Source organism: Amia ocellicauda, chromosome 2, assembly GCF_036373705.1.
Source record: "Amia ocellicauda isolate fAmiCal2 chromosome 2, fAmiCal2.hap1, whole genome shotgun sequence".
NCBI classification, from domain to species: domain Eukaryota; kingdom Metazoa; phylum Chordata; class Actinopteri; order Amiiformes; family Amiidae; genus Amia; species Amia ocellicauda.
Window position 1 is genome coordinate 60,757,952 of NC_089851.1, and position 13,764 is coordinate 60,771,715.

Genomic DNA, 13,764 nt, shown 5'->3' on the forward strand with positions numbered 1-13,764 from the left:
GCTTGACCAGATGGAGCCACTTCTGACACCATTGATAACAGTGGTGATGTAGGCTTTACAGGTGGACTTATGTTTTAAAAACAAAGAAATGTTTCAAATGAAAGTTATGTTTATTAAGATTATGCAAGTAATACATATTTACAATCTGACTGGCATACATCCTTGTTGGTAGTGTCACCTCCAGGTGGTCTTGATACTGTAGAATTAGATCGTTCTGAATGTATTAAAAAAAGTTTATTCATATTCTTACTGTGAAGCAGATTAATTGTTAGTGTTAGTATTAGTATGGCAATAACAATATTCCATGTTTAAAGTTTTTATCTTTGGTTGTGCCACCTTATTCACTAATAAGATAATTTCTATGTGAAATGAACATAGATAACTTGTTTCACTTTTGACTAGTTTCAAAATCAAAATAACATAATAAACGTTTACTTACAAGCTTGTGCAGTAAATTTAGATGGTGATATATCTATCATTACCTTTTCCAGGTATTCATGACCACTGACAGGTGAAGTGAATAACACTGATAATCTCGTTATCATGGCACCTGTCAGTGGGTGGGATATATTAGGCAGCAAGTGAACATTTTGTCCTCAAAGTTGATGTGTTAGAAGCAGGAAAAATGGACAAGCGTAAGGATCTGAGTGACTTTGACATGGGCCAAATTGTGATGGCTATACGACTGGGTCAGAGCATCTCCAAAACTGCAGCTCGGGTGTTCCCGGTTTGCAGTGGTCAGTATCTATCAAAAGTGGTCCTAGGAAGGAAAAGCAGTGAACCGGCGACAGGGTCATGGGTCGGCCAAGGCTCATTGATGCACGTGGGGAGCGAAGGCTGGCCCGTGTGGTCCGATCCAACAGAAAAAGTTAATGCTGGTTCTGATAGAAAGGTGTCGGAACACGCAGTGCATCACAGTTTGTTGCGTATGGGGCTGCGTAGCCGCAGACTAGTCAGGGTGCCCATGCTGACCCCTGTCTACTGCCGAAAGTGCCTACAATGGGCACGTGAGCATCAGAACTGGACCACGGAGCAATGGAAAAAGGTGGCCTGGTCTGATGAATCACGAGTTCAGGGTGTTGACTTGGCCTCCAAATTCCCCAGATCTCAATCAAATCGAGCATCTGTGGTATGTGCTGGACAAACAAATCTGATCCATGGAGGCCCCACCTCGCATCTTACTGGTCTTACAGGAGTCCATGCCTCGACAGGTCAGGGCTGTTTTGGCGGAAAAAGGGGGACCTACACAATCTTAGGCAGGTGGTCATAATGTTATGACTGATTGGTGTATATCTAGTAAATAGAAAATATTTAAGTATTTAATTTTTGTTTTTAACTTCATGACATTCGTTACTACTTGAAGTAGTGAAGTAATTACATGCCTGGTTCTTGTGGGGGAGGCACAGACACTGTTGAGGGAACAGAAACAGCCCGAGGGGGCACAGACACCATCGAGGGAACAGAAACAGCCCCAAGTAGCACAGACACTGTTGAGGTAGCTCTAGAAAAAAGATCCCTTTTCCTCTGCAAGTAACTTTGTAGCTTATGCATTTTTGTCCCCGGTACACATTTTCTGCTGAGAATAAATGCAGCATAACCATCGGCTTCGCTTTATCGAAATCTCTCTCCAGGTGTCTTCAGCGCGCACCCCAAATCCAACAAGATTGTCATCTTCAGATTTCTCAGGTCCCATTGGCACATCTTTCTTGTGCGTTTCAAATTTCAGAAGATCCTCAATTTTGTTGTGGCTCAGTGCATAATCAATGAATGACATTAAACTGTCCTTACTGTGTCCTTGTGAAGAAGGAAACCTTTAGCTGTTTCCTCCTGTACATTTGTGATCAGGTACATGGTGTAACCGACATCATTTTCCAGAAGCCATCTGAATGATTTCCCCTAATATCAGCCAAAGTCGCCGCAGTTGGTCTTTGAGACCTTTTTGGATCACGTGCGGAACAGACCAGGGAGGCGCCAACCATGACTCATTTCAAAAAGGGCAAAAGGAGCACTGTTTTTATTGTTTGAGTATTTTACATTACGAAAATTAAACATACAAAGTTTTAATACTCATGATTAAAAACTGTTTTTAAAATACAATTCTAAAATCATTTCTGAAACTTTTAAAATCCTTAAAAGTTTTAAACAGAACAAGTGAATTCAAAAGTGTGTTAAATATCAAAACAATTTGCATTAAATATGGCAAACTGCCAAAATAACTATAATGAAAAAAAAACATCTGATGTGTTGTTTTAAAACGGTAGATGCATTAGACAAAATAAAGAACAAAACATGTTTCTAAAGCAATACAAAACAGTCTAATACATCTTTTTCTAATTTTAAAAACAGTCAGCACATCAGACAAACCATAAACATAAAAAAAACCCTCAAAACCCTGTGATTTAAAACCATTTAAAACAAAGACCATAATCAGTCTTTATAAAATTAAAATCAACAATCCTGCAGAGGAGGCCCTCACAGTCCTGATAGAGATGTTCTTTCTATGCTTCCCAGTGCTGATGCTCCACTCCGGACCAGTTCCTGTCTCTGCTGTGCTAACTCCTCTCCACAGGCCATGGTTGCCTCGCCGGCACCCTCAATCTGTGTGGATGGTGCCTAGGCGCCGGCGCCTCGGCTCCTCACAGACCTGCAGAGAGAGAGAGAGACAGAGAACCAGTCTGGGTGCACATGGGAAGCTTCACTCACGTCTGTACTCCTGAGACCAGCGTGTCAGGTCGGACTCTGCTCCTGAGGAGCAGCCCTGAGGTGGGGGCCCAAGGACCCCTGGACCAGACTTATTAGGAGGAGGAGTGCCTTTTACCCCCCCCCTCACCACCTTTGATCTTCTTAACAAGAGGGATGGGGTAGTTGGGGTATCTCTTCCCCTCTCTCTTCCTCTCCTTTGGCCGTCTGGCCAACTCCTCCTCTGTCATGGAGGCTTTGGCCCCTAACATCGAATCCTGGGTGGGGCAGTGCAGTTGTACCCTTGAGCAAGGTACTTCACTTAGATTGCTCCAGTAAAATGCCCAGCTGTATAAATGGGTACAAATGTAAGTCGCCCTGGATAAGAGTGTCAGCTAAATGACAAAAATAATAATAATAATAATAATAATAATAATAATAATAATAATAATAATAATAAAAAGCAGGGACCCCTGGGTGAGACCGTGGCCCTGCCGCTCCTCTATCCCCCTTCTCTGAGGTGGCTAGAGGAGGCACCCTTCTGTGCTGGCGGTTTCGACACCTGTGTGGCGCCGATATTCCTGTCCTTTGCCTTTCTTTCTATACGAGCCAGCACCTGATCTAATTCACCCTCCAGCTACAACGGTTCCAGGGCTTTCTTTCTCACCTGCCTGTCGCAGCTGGAGGGAGGGCTGGCTCTCTTCTGCAAGACGGTCTCACCTACACTATCTTTCGACCCGGTTCCCGAGGCTCTGCTCTCCACTCTCACACATGGAGGAGCGGTGGGTCTGGTTTTCTTTTCAGCGGTTTTCAGGGGGCTGGTCCACCAAGGCAGGGCCCGATGTTCCGTTTTTGCTGGAGGAGGGAGTGGAACTTCTGCCTCGGCTCCAGCGAGGGGTGGGCCGGGGGGAGCTCGACTATCTTGGGCTGCCTCCAGAGAGGAGACATTATTCGGGTTCTTGGCAGATTTCTCCTCTCTGTCCACCACTTTTCTCTTTTTATTGCTCACCTTCACCCAACCCCCCCCTTCTGACTGTTCCCCCTTTCTCTTAAGTGGTTCCTTTGGGGTAGGGGGAGGTTCTGGAGCCAGGTCATATATCTGTTCTTCTTCTCCCTCTCCCTCCTCCTCCCGCGCCGGGCCTCCCTCATGTTCCGGCTCAGGGTCCAGAATGGAATCGTGAGAAGGGAGACCCAACTCTATTTGTGTATGACTGGAGGCAGTTCTTATAGATATGGCCCCCACAGCTGCAGAGGTAGTAGAGTAACTTTTCTCTGCAGGCGTGTGTGCAGAGTTTTGGCATCCCGTCATAGTAGACCAGCCCCCTAGCTTCTCTGATCTGTATAGTATTGGGGAGGTGGCAGACCTTCTCTGGATTCTCCACGCTCCGCCTCAATCGAATCCGGCACTGCCACGTTCCCCCCACACACTGTCCACATCCAACATCCAACTATTCGAGTGGAGAGCTCACTGAACCTCGCAAGCCAGATCTTCACGTCCTTGCCTGAGACCATCTCACAGAAAAATTGCACAGTCACTATTCTATATGTGTTTTAGTATGTCAAGCAGAAATGCCTGTCCGTGATCTTTTTAGATGCAGATGCACACAGAGCACGCTAGAGGGGGAGTGGGTCAGGAATTGGAAAGGCGAGATTTGTTTTAGTCATGGGTCAAGACAGAGTGCAGGAGTTACAGTTTTATTTTCAGGGCATTTTAGATTAGTTTCTGTTTTAATGACTGAGGTGGTGGAAGGACGCCTGCTTGTTGTCAAGGCAGTAGTTGAGAGACGATTGTTTGTTTTTATAAATGTATATGCACCAACAAATGGCAGGGAGAGAGCGGGGGGTTTAAAACAGCTTGACAATGACAATTATTGATTTTAATTGCACCCTGCATGACAAACTTGACAGGAACCACACTGAGCCGCACTCCCAGTCTGCCAGGGAGATGAGGGGGCTGCAGGAGAGGCATGACCTGCAGAATGTGTGGAGGAGTTTGTATGGGGCAGAAAGGCAGTATAGCTGGTCGGAGGTGCGGGAGGACACTCTCTCCCTATCCAGGCTTGATCAGATTTACACTGTACTCCAGTGAGGTGGATGAGCCTCAGACCAACATGCAGCATCTCCTTGGAGACCTGCCGCAGGTGCCGGAGGAGAAGCAGGCTGGGCTGGAGGGGGAGCTCACCCTGCAGGAGCTTACTGCTGCTCTTCATGGGTTGAGTACAAGGAAGGCCAAGGGCATTGATGGCCTGCCAGTTGAGTTTTATAGCACCTTCTGGGGTCTGCTGGGGACTGACCTGCTGGCAGTGATGCAGGAGAGCATCCAGCAAGGGGCGCTGCAAGTGAGCTGCAGGCGTGCCCTCGTGGCACTGTTGCCCAAGAAGGATGACCTGTGCTAGAACTGAAGCTCCTCTCCAGAGTGATGGCCTGATCCATCTGATCCACCCTGACCAGTCCTAGTGTGTGCCTGGTAGGTCCATACAGGACAACATCCTGTTCATTAGGCACATCATGGAGGTCTCCAGGCTGTTGGGGTTAAAGACTGGTCTCATTGCGCTGGACCAGGAAAAGGCTTTTGACCGGGTTGAGCACCAGTACCTGTGGCGGATGATGGAGGCTTTTGGGTTCAGCCCTGTTTTCATAGCCATGACCAGGGTGCTCTATGGTGACACTCAAAACATATTGAAAATCAATGTTGGCTTGAGCGCCCCCTTCAGGGTGTACAGGGGAATCTGGCAGGGCTGCCCCATGTTGGGATGCTCCACTCCATGGCCATTGAGCCCTTGCAGCAGGAGCTGCACAGAGTGGTGGGGGGGCTTTATGTCCCTTGCTGCCCGACACCCTTCCGCTTCTCTGCCTACGCTGATGATGTGGTGGTGCTGGTGGGGTGCGAGGGGGATGTGGACAGAATCAGCACCTCGCTCTGGGACTTAAACCAAAGTGAACTGGTCCAAGAGCACGGGGTTGCTGCTGGGGGAGTTGGGGGGGCAGGGAGGCCTGCAACTCCCTGGAGGATTACAGTGGTGCAGAGGTGGTCTCAAGTACTTGGGGGTGCACCTGGGGGATCAGGCCATGGAGCAGAGGAACTGGGAGGGGATGCCGGAGGGGCTGCGGGGGAGGCTCGGGCGATGGCGCTGGCTGCTCCCTCAGTGGTCTTCTTCTGGACTGGTCTGCACTGGCTGTGAAAGGGGGTACTATACCTGCCCCGTGATTAGGGGGGGCAAGGGCTGGTGGACGTGGAGTGCAGGATGGCTGCTTTCCATCTGCAGTTCCTGCAGAAGCTGGTCTACGGGCCGAGCCTCCTGTCCTGGAGGCCGCTTACGTGGACCTTGCTCCGTCATGTGGGGACGCTGCAGGTGGACAGTGCAATGTCCCTGATGGACATTAGCAGGCTGGCAGCAGGCAACCTTCCTGGGTTCTACCGCAGTGTGTTGAGGGCCTGGCAGCTGCTCACAGCCTGACATGTGTACAGCTCCCTCATCCTGCACTGGCTGTTCCAGATGCCCATCATCTGGACCGGGGTGTTCCAGCTGCATGATCTGCTGGCTGGAGGATTGTGGACAGCCTGGAAGGGAAAATGGGTGTGCGCTCCCTGCGCTGGACAGGTATTCTGCTCGGCCGAGGCCGGTGCCACCCTGCCTTCTGAAGGGAAACTGCTGCTGAGGGAGTGTTTCCTCCAGCTCCAGACCCCAGAGCCCCTGTTCAAGTTCCCCAATTTGCTGGTTTCCCCCTTCCCTGAGGTATGATGGAGGCCTCTCAGGGACCCTGTTGAGGAGGGGTCCGCAGGAGTTGTCCCTGGATGGGGCCTGTGTGAAGGCCCGGCACCAAACGCAGCTCTTGCCGCTAACTGACATGCCCTGGAGGGACAGGCTGGGGGGGGAGGAGGGGAAGGGGGAGCCAGTATGGCACAGTGTGTATCAGCCACTGCTGAAAAGAGAGCTTGGGATCTGCAGTGGAGAGTGCTCCACGTTATCATTGCCATCAAGTACTTCCTGTTGCTAATTAACGTTGCACAGTGTGATATCAGTTTGCACACCTTTCTCTTTCTTGTTCTCAAGTCCTTTGTGTAGGCTTCCCCCACCGCTCCCCGGAATCAATCCCCAGTCTCCCGCAAGACAGGTAGACATACTCACCACTATACTAATGAGGAGCTGCCCCTGGTGCCCCTGCTGCCCCCACATCTTCCGCCACGTCCTTTTACGGTTCTAAATTTGTCAGAGCAAGGTGAGGGCAGCATCCCTGCCTCACCTGCCTACTTTATTCAACCTTGTGAGTGTCCTTCAGTCAGCTCAGGCTGCGGAAGGCAATCCTGGACCACTACTCGCATTCCTAGTACCCTGCCGAGTGGTCAGGATGTCCGAGCAGTCTAAGAGGCTGCGTTCATGTTGCAGTCACCTCTGGAGTTCAAGTCCCACTTCTGACATATCCAGTGTTCCTTTTGCCCTTCTTCAAACGTGTCAGCAGGAACACCTTTGTCTGTCTCTGTGGTGTAATTGATTAGCTGTTGACCATTAGAATCCACCCAGGGAGGGCCCCCTTTACCCCCCACCCCCTGTTATTATTTCTACTTCCGGCAGTCAGCTTGCCAGACTGCGGCTTTCCTTCAGCCACATTAACCTTATGCTGCTTGCTGCGGACGGCCATCTTGCTAAAGTCTAAGGAGGTTTTAGAAGCTTCCTTTACATTGCCTAGATCAACATAAACCAAGGCAATGCTGGGATTCAAACCCAGAGTTTCCTGTTTACAAGATAGGTGCTTTGACCAACTAAGCCACAGCGCCAGTACTCCCCTGTTCCCCAGTGCCTACACTCAGGGGTAAGGAGCAATACAAAACAAAACAAAACAAAGTGTGGATCCAGGCTGCAACAAAGGAAGCACACAGAGGTGTACACGTAAGGTTGATGGGAGCAACAAGCTTCCTGGTGAGCTTATCCGGGGGTGGCAATGGGAATTCGACATCGGCCGTTAGGTGCGTGTAGCCCACGCAGGGATGTCCTTTGGGTTTTGGTTCTTCTTTAAAAACTGTCATCTGTCCTGTTGGCTTTCCGCTTCATAACGTCCTCCAATGGCTTTACTATTAGCCTATCTTGCTAAAACTAAGGGTTGATGTAACAGTTCGGGTGGGATATTTAACAGCCCCTCCCAACCTGCACACAACGAATAATGTGACAGCAAACAACTCAAACAACTGATACAAATGTGTGTATCCTAGCACAATGAAATGTATTTGGAATAAATTACAGCACATTTAAGATGAGCAAAAAGATCATGAAAAAGGAAGGACAACAAAAGTCATAACAAATCAGACACTATTACAAATGGTGGCGATACAAAGTCCACAATGAAGTTCCCCCAGTCCTTTACCAGTTCATATCACACCCGACGCTGAGGTGCCGTGGAAATCATGGAAGTGTTGATTATAACATGTCCATTATGGTCAAGACTTCCAAAGTGGGCAAAAGATTAATTTAACAGTCTTTTGTGTAATGAATCCGCGGTTGAAGTATTCCCCCACCATGCCGTCTCATTTCTCCTGTTCCTCTTCCCTTTCTCCTTTTATATCCGTTCCATAAATTAGGTCATCTGTAGTCCACCACATCCTCACCTGGAACCATGTATGCACAACAGCACCAGCAGGGGATAGTGGTCACCACAATACACACTCATAACACAACATATAGAAAGCACAAGCTTCACAAGGTGCACATAAAGCCCACCTAAGGCACTGCTGGGATTCAAACCCAGGACCTCCTGTTTGCTAAACAAGCACTTTAACCAACTAAGCCAAGATGCTGCCAATAGTACCAGAACAGCAGATCACGGACCACTGTCAATCAGATGCTTGCCTTGCCGTCCATCCATCCATCTATCTATCTATCAATCTATCTATGACTCTCGATATCTAACTCTCGCTTGCTAGTTAGCTAACTATGACTCTACACTCAGGCGTAAGGAACAAAACAAAACAAAACAAAACAAAACAAAATCTGGATGCAGGCTGCAACAAAGGAAGCACACAGAGGTGTAAATGTAAGGTTGACGGCACCAAGGCTGCAGCTGCTGCTGCCGATAGTAGCATAACAGCAGATCACGGACCACTGTCAATCAGATGCTTGCCTTGCCGTCCATCCATCCATCCATCCATCCATCTATCTATCTATCTATCTATCTATCTATCTATCTATGACTCTCGATATCTAACTCTCTTGCTTACTATCGCTCCCCCAATGGTCAGTAGCATAGTAGCATAACAGCAGATCACGGACCACTGTCAATCAGATGCTTGCCTTGCCGTCCATCCATCCATCCATCTATCTATCTATCTATCTATCTATCTATCTATCTATGACTCTCGATATCTAACTCTCTTGCTTGCTATCGCTTCCCCAATGGTCAGTAGCATAGTAGCATAACAGCAGATCACGGACCACTGTCAATCAGATGCTTGCCTTGCCGTCCGTCCATCCATCTATCTATCTATCTATTTATCCATCTATCTATGACTCTCGATATCTAACTCTCTTGCTTGCTATCGCTCCCCCAATGGTCAGTAGCATAGTAGATTAACAGCAGATCACGGACCACTGTCAATCAGATGCTTGCCTTGCCGTCCATCCATCCATCCATCTATCTATCTATCTATCTATGACTCTCGATATCTAACTCTCTTGCTTGCTATCGCTCCCCCAATGGTCAGTAGCATAGTAGCATAACAGCAGATCACAGACCACTGTCAATCAGGTGCTTGCCTTGCCGTCCATCCATCCATCCATCCATCTATCTATCTCTCTGTCTATGACTCTCGATATCTAACTCTCTTGCTTGCTATCGCTCCCCCAATGGTCAGTAGCATAGTAGCATAACAGCAGATCACGGACCACTGTCAATCAGATGCTTGCCTTGCCGTCAATCCATCCATCTATCTATCTATCTATCTATCTATCTATGACTCTCGATATCTAACTCTCTTGCTTGCTATCGCTCCCCCAATGGTCAGTAGCATAGTAGCATAACAGCAGATCACGGACCACTGTCAATCAGATGCTTGCCTTGCAGTCCATCCATCCATCCATCTATCTATCTATCTATCTATCTATCTATGACTCTCGATATCTAACTCTCTTGCTTCCAATCGCTCCCCCAATGGTCAGTAGCATAGCAGCATAACAACAGAACACGGACCACTGTCAATCACATGCTTGCCTTGCCGTCCATCCATCCATCTATCTATCTATCTATCTATGACTCTCGATATCTAACTCTCTTGCTTGCTATCGCTCCCCCAATGGTCAGTAGCATAGTAGCATAACAGCAGATCACGGACCACTGTCAATCAGATGCTTGCCTTGCCGTCCATCCATCCATCTATCTATCTATCTATCAATGACTCTCGATATCTAACTCTCTTGCTTGCTATCGTTCCCCCAATGGTCAGTAGCATAGTAGCATAACAGCAGATCACGGACCACAGTCAATCAGATGCTTGCCTTGCCGTCCATCCATCCATCCATCCATCTATCTATCTATCTATCTATGACTCTCGATATCTAACTCTCTTGCTTGCTATCACTCCCCCAATGGTCAGTAGCATAGTAGCATAACAGCAGATCACGGACCACTGTCAATCAGATGCTTGCCTTGCCGTCCATCCATCCATCCATCTATCTATCTATCTATCTATGACTCTCGATATCTAACTCTCTTGCTTGCTATCGTTCCCCCAATGGTCAGTAGCATAGTAGCATAACAGCAGATCACGGACCACTGTCAATCAGATGCTTGCCTTGCCGTCCATCCATCCATCCATCTATCTATCTATCTATCTTTGACTCTCGATATCTAACTCTCTTGCTTGCTATCGCTCCCCCAATGGTCAGTAGCATAGTAGCATAACAGCAGATCATGGACCACTGTCAATCAGATGCTTGACTTGCCGTCCATCCATCCATCTATCTATCTATCTATCTATGACTCTCGATATCTAACTCTCTTGCTTGGTATCGCTCCCCCAATGGTCAGTAGCATAGTAGCATAACAGCAGATCACGGACCACTGTCAATCAGATGCTTGCCTTGCCGTCCATCCATCCATCTATATATCTATCTATCTATCTATGACTCTCGATATCTAACTCTCTTGCTTGCTATCGCTCCCCCAATGGTCAGTAGCATAGTAGCATAATATCAGATCACGGACCACTGTCAATCAGATGCTTGCCTTGCCGTCCATCCATCCATCCATCTATCTATCTATCTATCTATGACTCTCGATATCTAACTCTCTTGCTTGGTATCGCTCCCCCAATGGTCAGTAGCATAGTAGCATAACAGCAGATCACGGACCACTGTCAATCAGATGCTTGCCTTGCCGTCCATCCATCCATCTATATATCTATCTATCTATGACTCTCGATATCTAACTCTCTTGCTTGCTATCGCTCCCCCAATGGTCAGTAGCATAGTAGCATAACAGCAGATCACGGACCACTGTCAATCAGATGCTTGCCTTGCCGTCCATCCATCCATCCATCTATCTATCTATCTATCTATCTATCTATCTATCTTTCTATGACTCTCGATATCTAACTCTCTTGCTTCCAATCGCTCCCCCAATGGTCAGTAGCATAGTAGCATAACAACAGAACATGGACCACTGTCAATCACATGCTTGCCTTGCCGTCCATCCATCCATCTATCTTTCTATCTATCTATGACTCTCGATATCTAACTCTCTTGCTTGCTATCGCTCCCCCAATGGTCAGTAGCATAGTAGCATAACATCAGAACACGGACCACTGTCAATCACATGCTTGCCTTGCCGTCCATCCATCCATCTATCTTTCTATCTATCTATGACTCTCGATATCTAACTCTCTTGCTTGCTATCGCTCCCCCAATGGTCAGTAGCATAGTAGCATAACAGCAGATCACGGACCACTTTCAATCAGATGCTTGCCTTGCCGTCCATCCATCCATCTATCTATCTATCTATCTATCTATGACTCTCGATATCTAACTCTCTTGCTTGCTATCGCTCCCCCAATGGTCAGTAGCATAGTAGCATAACATCAGATCACGGACCACTGTCAATCAGATGCTTGCCTTGCCGTCCATCCATCCATCCATCTATCTATCTATCTATCTATCTGTCTATGACTCTCGATATCTAACTCTATTGCTTGCTATCGCTCCCCCAATGGTCAGTAGCATAGTAGCATAACAGCAGATCACGGACCACTGTCAATCAGATGCTTGCCTTGCCGTCAATCCATCCATCTATCTATCTATCTATCAATGACTCTCGATATCTAACTCTCTTGCTTGCTATCGCTCCCCCAATGGTCAGTAGCAAAGTAGCACAACAGCAGATCACAGACCACTGTCAATCAGATGCTTGCCTTGCCATCTATCCATCCATCCATCTATCTATCTATCTATGACTCTCGATATCTAACTCTCTTGCTTGCTATCGCTCCCCCAATGGTCAGTAGCATAGTAGCATAACAGCAGATCACGGACCACTGTCAATCAGATGCTTGCCTTGCCGTCCATCCATCCATCCATCTATCTATCTATCTATTTTTGACTCTCGATATCTAACTCTCTTGCTTGCTATCGCTCCCCCAATGGTCAGTAGCATAGTAGCATAACAGCAGATCACGGACCACTGTCAATCAGGTGCTTGCCTTGCCGTCCATCCATCCATGTATCTATCTATCTATCTATCTATGACTCTCGATATCTAACTCTCTTGCTTGCTATCGCTCCCCCAATGGTCACGTATGTTGCATTCAACGACAAAGAAAATCGTGTGCTGGAAATGATTTCTGGCAACTGTGAAGGAACTGCACGACTGCAGCAAACGCAAAACCCCCGTCTGTCTCTGTGGCGCAATCGGTCAGCGCGTTCGGCTGTTAACCGAAAGGATGGTGGTTCGAATCCACCCAGGGACGGCCCACTTTTCCCCCCGCCCCTTGTTATTGCTTTTACTTCTGCCGGTCAGTTTGCCAGACTGCGGCTACAGTAACCTTAAGCTGCTTGCTGCGGACGGCCATCTTGCAAAAATGTATCCAGCGTTTAGAAACTTCCTTTCCATTGCCTAGGCCAACATAAAACAAGGCACTGCTGGGAGTCGAACCCAGGGTTTCCTATTTACAAGACAGGCGCTTTGACCAACTAAGCCACGGTGTCAGGACTCTCCCACTCCCCTGTACCTTCACCCAGGCGTAAGGAACAAAACAAAACAAAACAAAACAAAACAAAACAAAACAAAACAAAACAAAACAAAACAAAACAAAACAAAACAAAACAAAACAAAACAAAATCTGGATGCAGGCTGCAACAAAGGAAGCACACAGAGGTGAAAACGTAAGGTTGACGGGAGCAACAAGCTCCCTGTTGCGACTGTCCAGGGGCGGCAATGGGAATTGGACGTTGGCCGTTAGGAGCGCGTAGCGCGTGTCCTTTGGGTTCTGGTTCTTCTTTACAAACCGGCATCTGTTCAGTTGGCTTTCCGGTTCATTACGTCCTCTGATGGCTTTACGATAAGCCTATCTTGCAATCAGATGCTTGCCTTGCCGTCCATCCATCCATCTATCTATCTATCTATGACTCTCGATATCTAACTCTCTTGCTTGCTATCGCTCCCCCAATGGTCAGTAGCATAGTAGCATAACAGCAGATCACGGACCACTGTCAATCAGGTGCTTGCCTTGCCGTCCATCCATCCATCCATCTATCTATCTATCTATCTATGACTCTCGATATCTAACTCTCTTGCTTGCTATCGCTCCCCCAATGGTCAGTAGCATAGTAGCATAACAGCAGGTCACGGACCACTGTCAATCAGGTGCTTGCCTTGCCGTCCATCCATCCATCCATCTATCTATCTATCTATCTATGACTCTCGATATCTAACTCTCTTGCTTGCTATCGCTCCCCCAATGGTCAGTAGCATAGTAGCATAACAGCAGATCACGGACCACTGTCAATCAGATGCTTGCCTTGCCGTCCATCCATCCGTCTATCTATCTATCTATCTATGACTCTCGATATCTAACTCTCTTGCTTGCTATCGCTCCCCCAATGG

At 47.6% G+C, this 13,764-nt stretch overlaps 1 non-coding gene across 1 annotated transcript; it reads left to right on the forward strand.

The window, feature by feature from the left end:
* Positions 1–12,554: 12,554 nt before the first annotated feature.
* trnan-guu (transfer RNA asparagine (anticodon GUU)) lies at positions 12,555–12,628 on the forward strand. Its single transcript has one exon. It is a non-coding gene; the product is annotated as a tRNA-Asn (tRNA).
* The last annotated feature ends 1,136 nt before the right edge of the window (positions 12,629–13,764 follow it).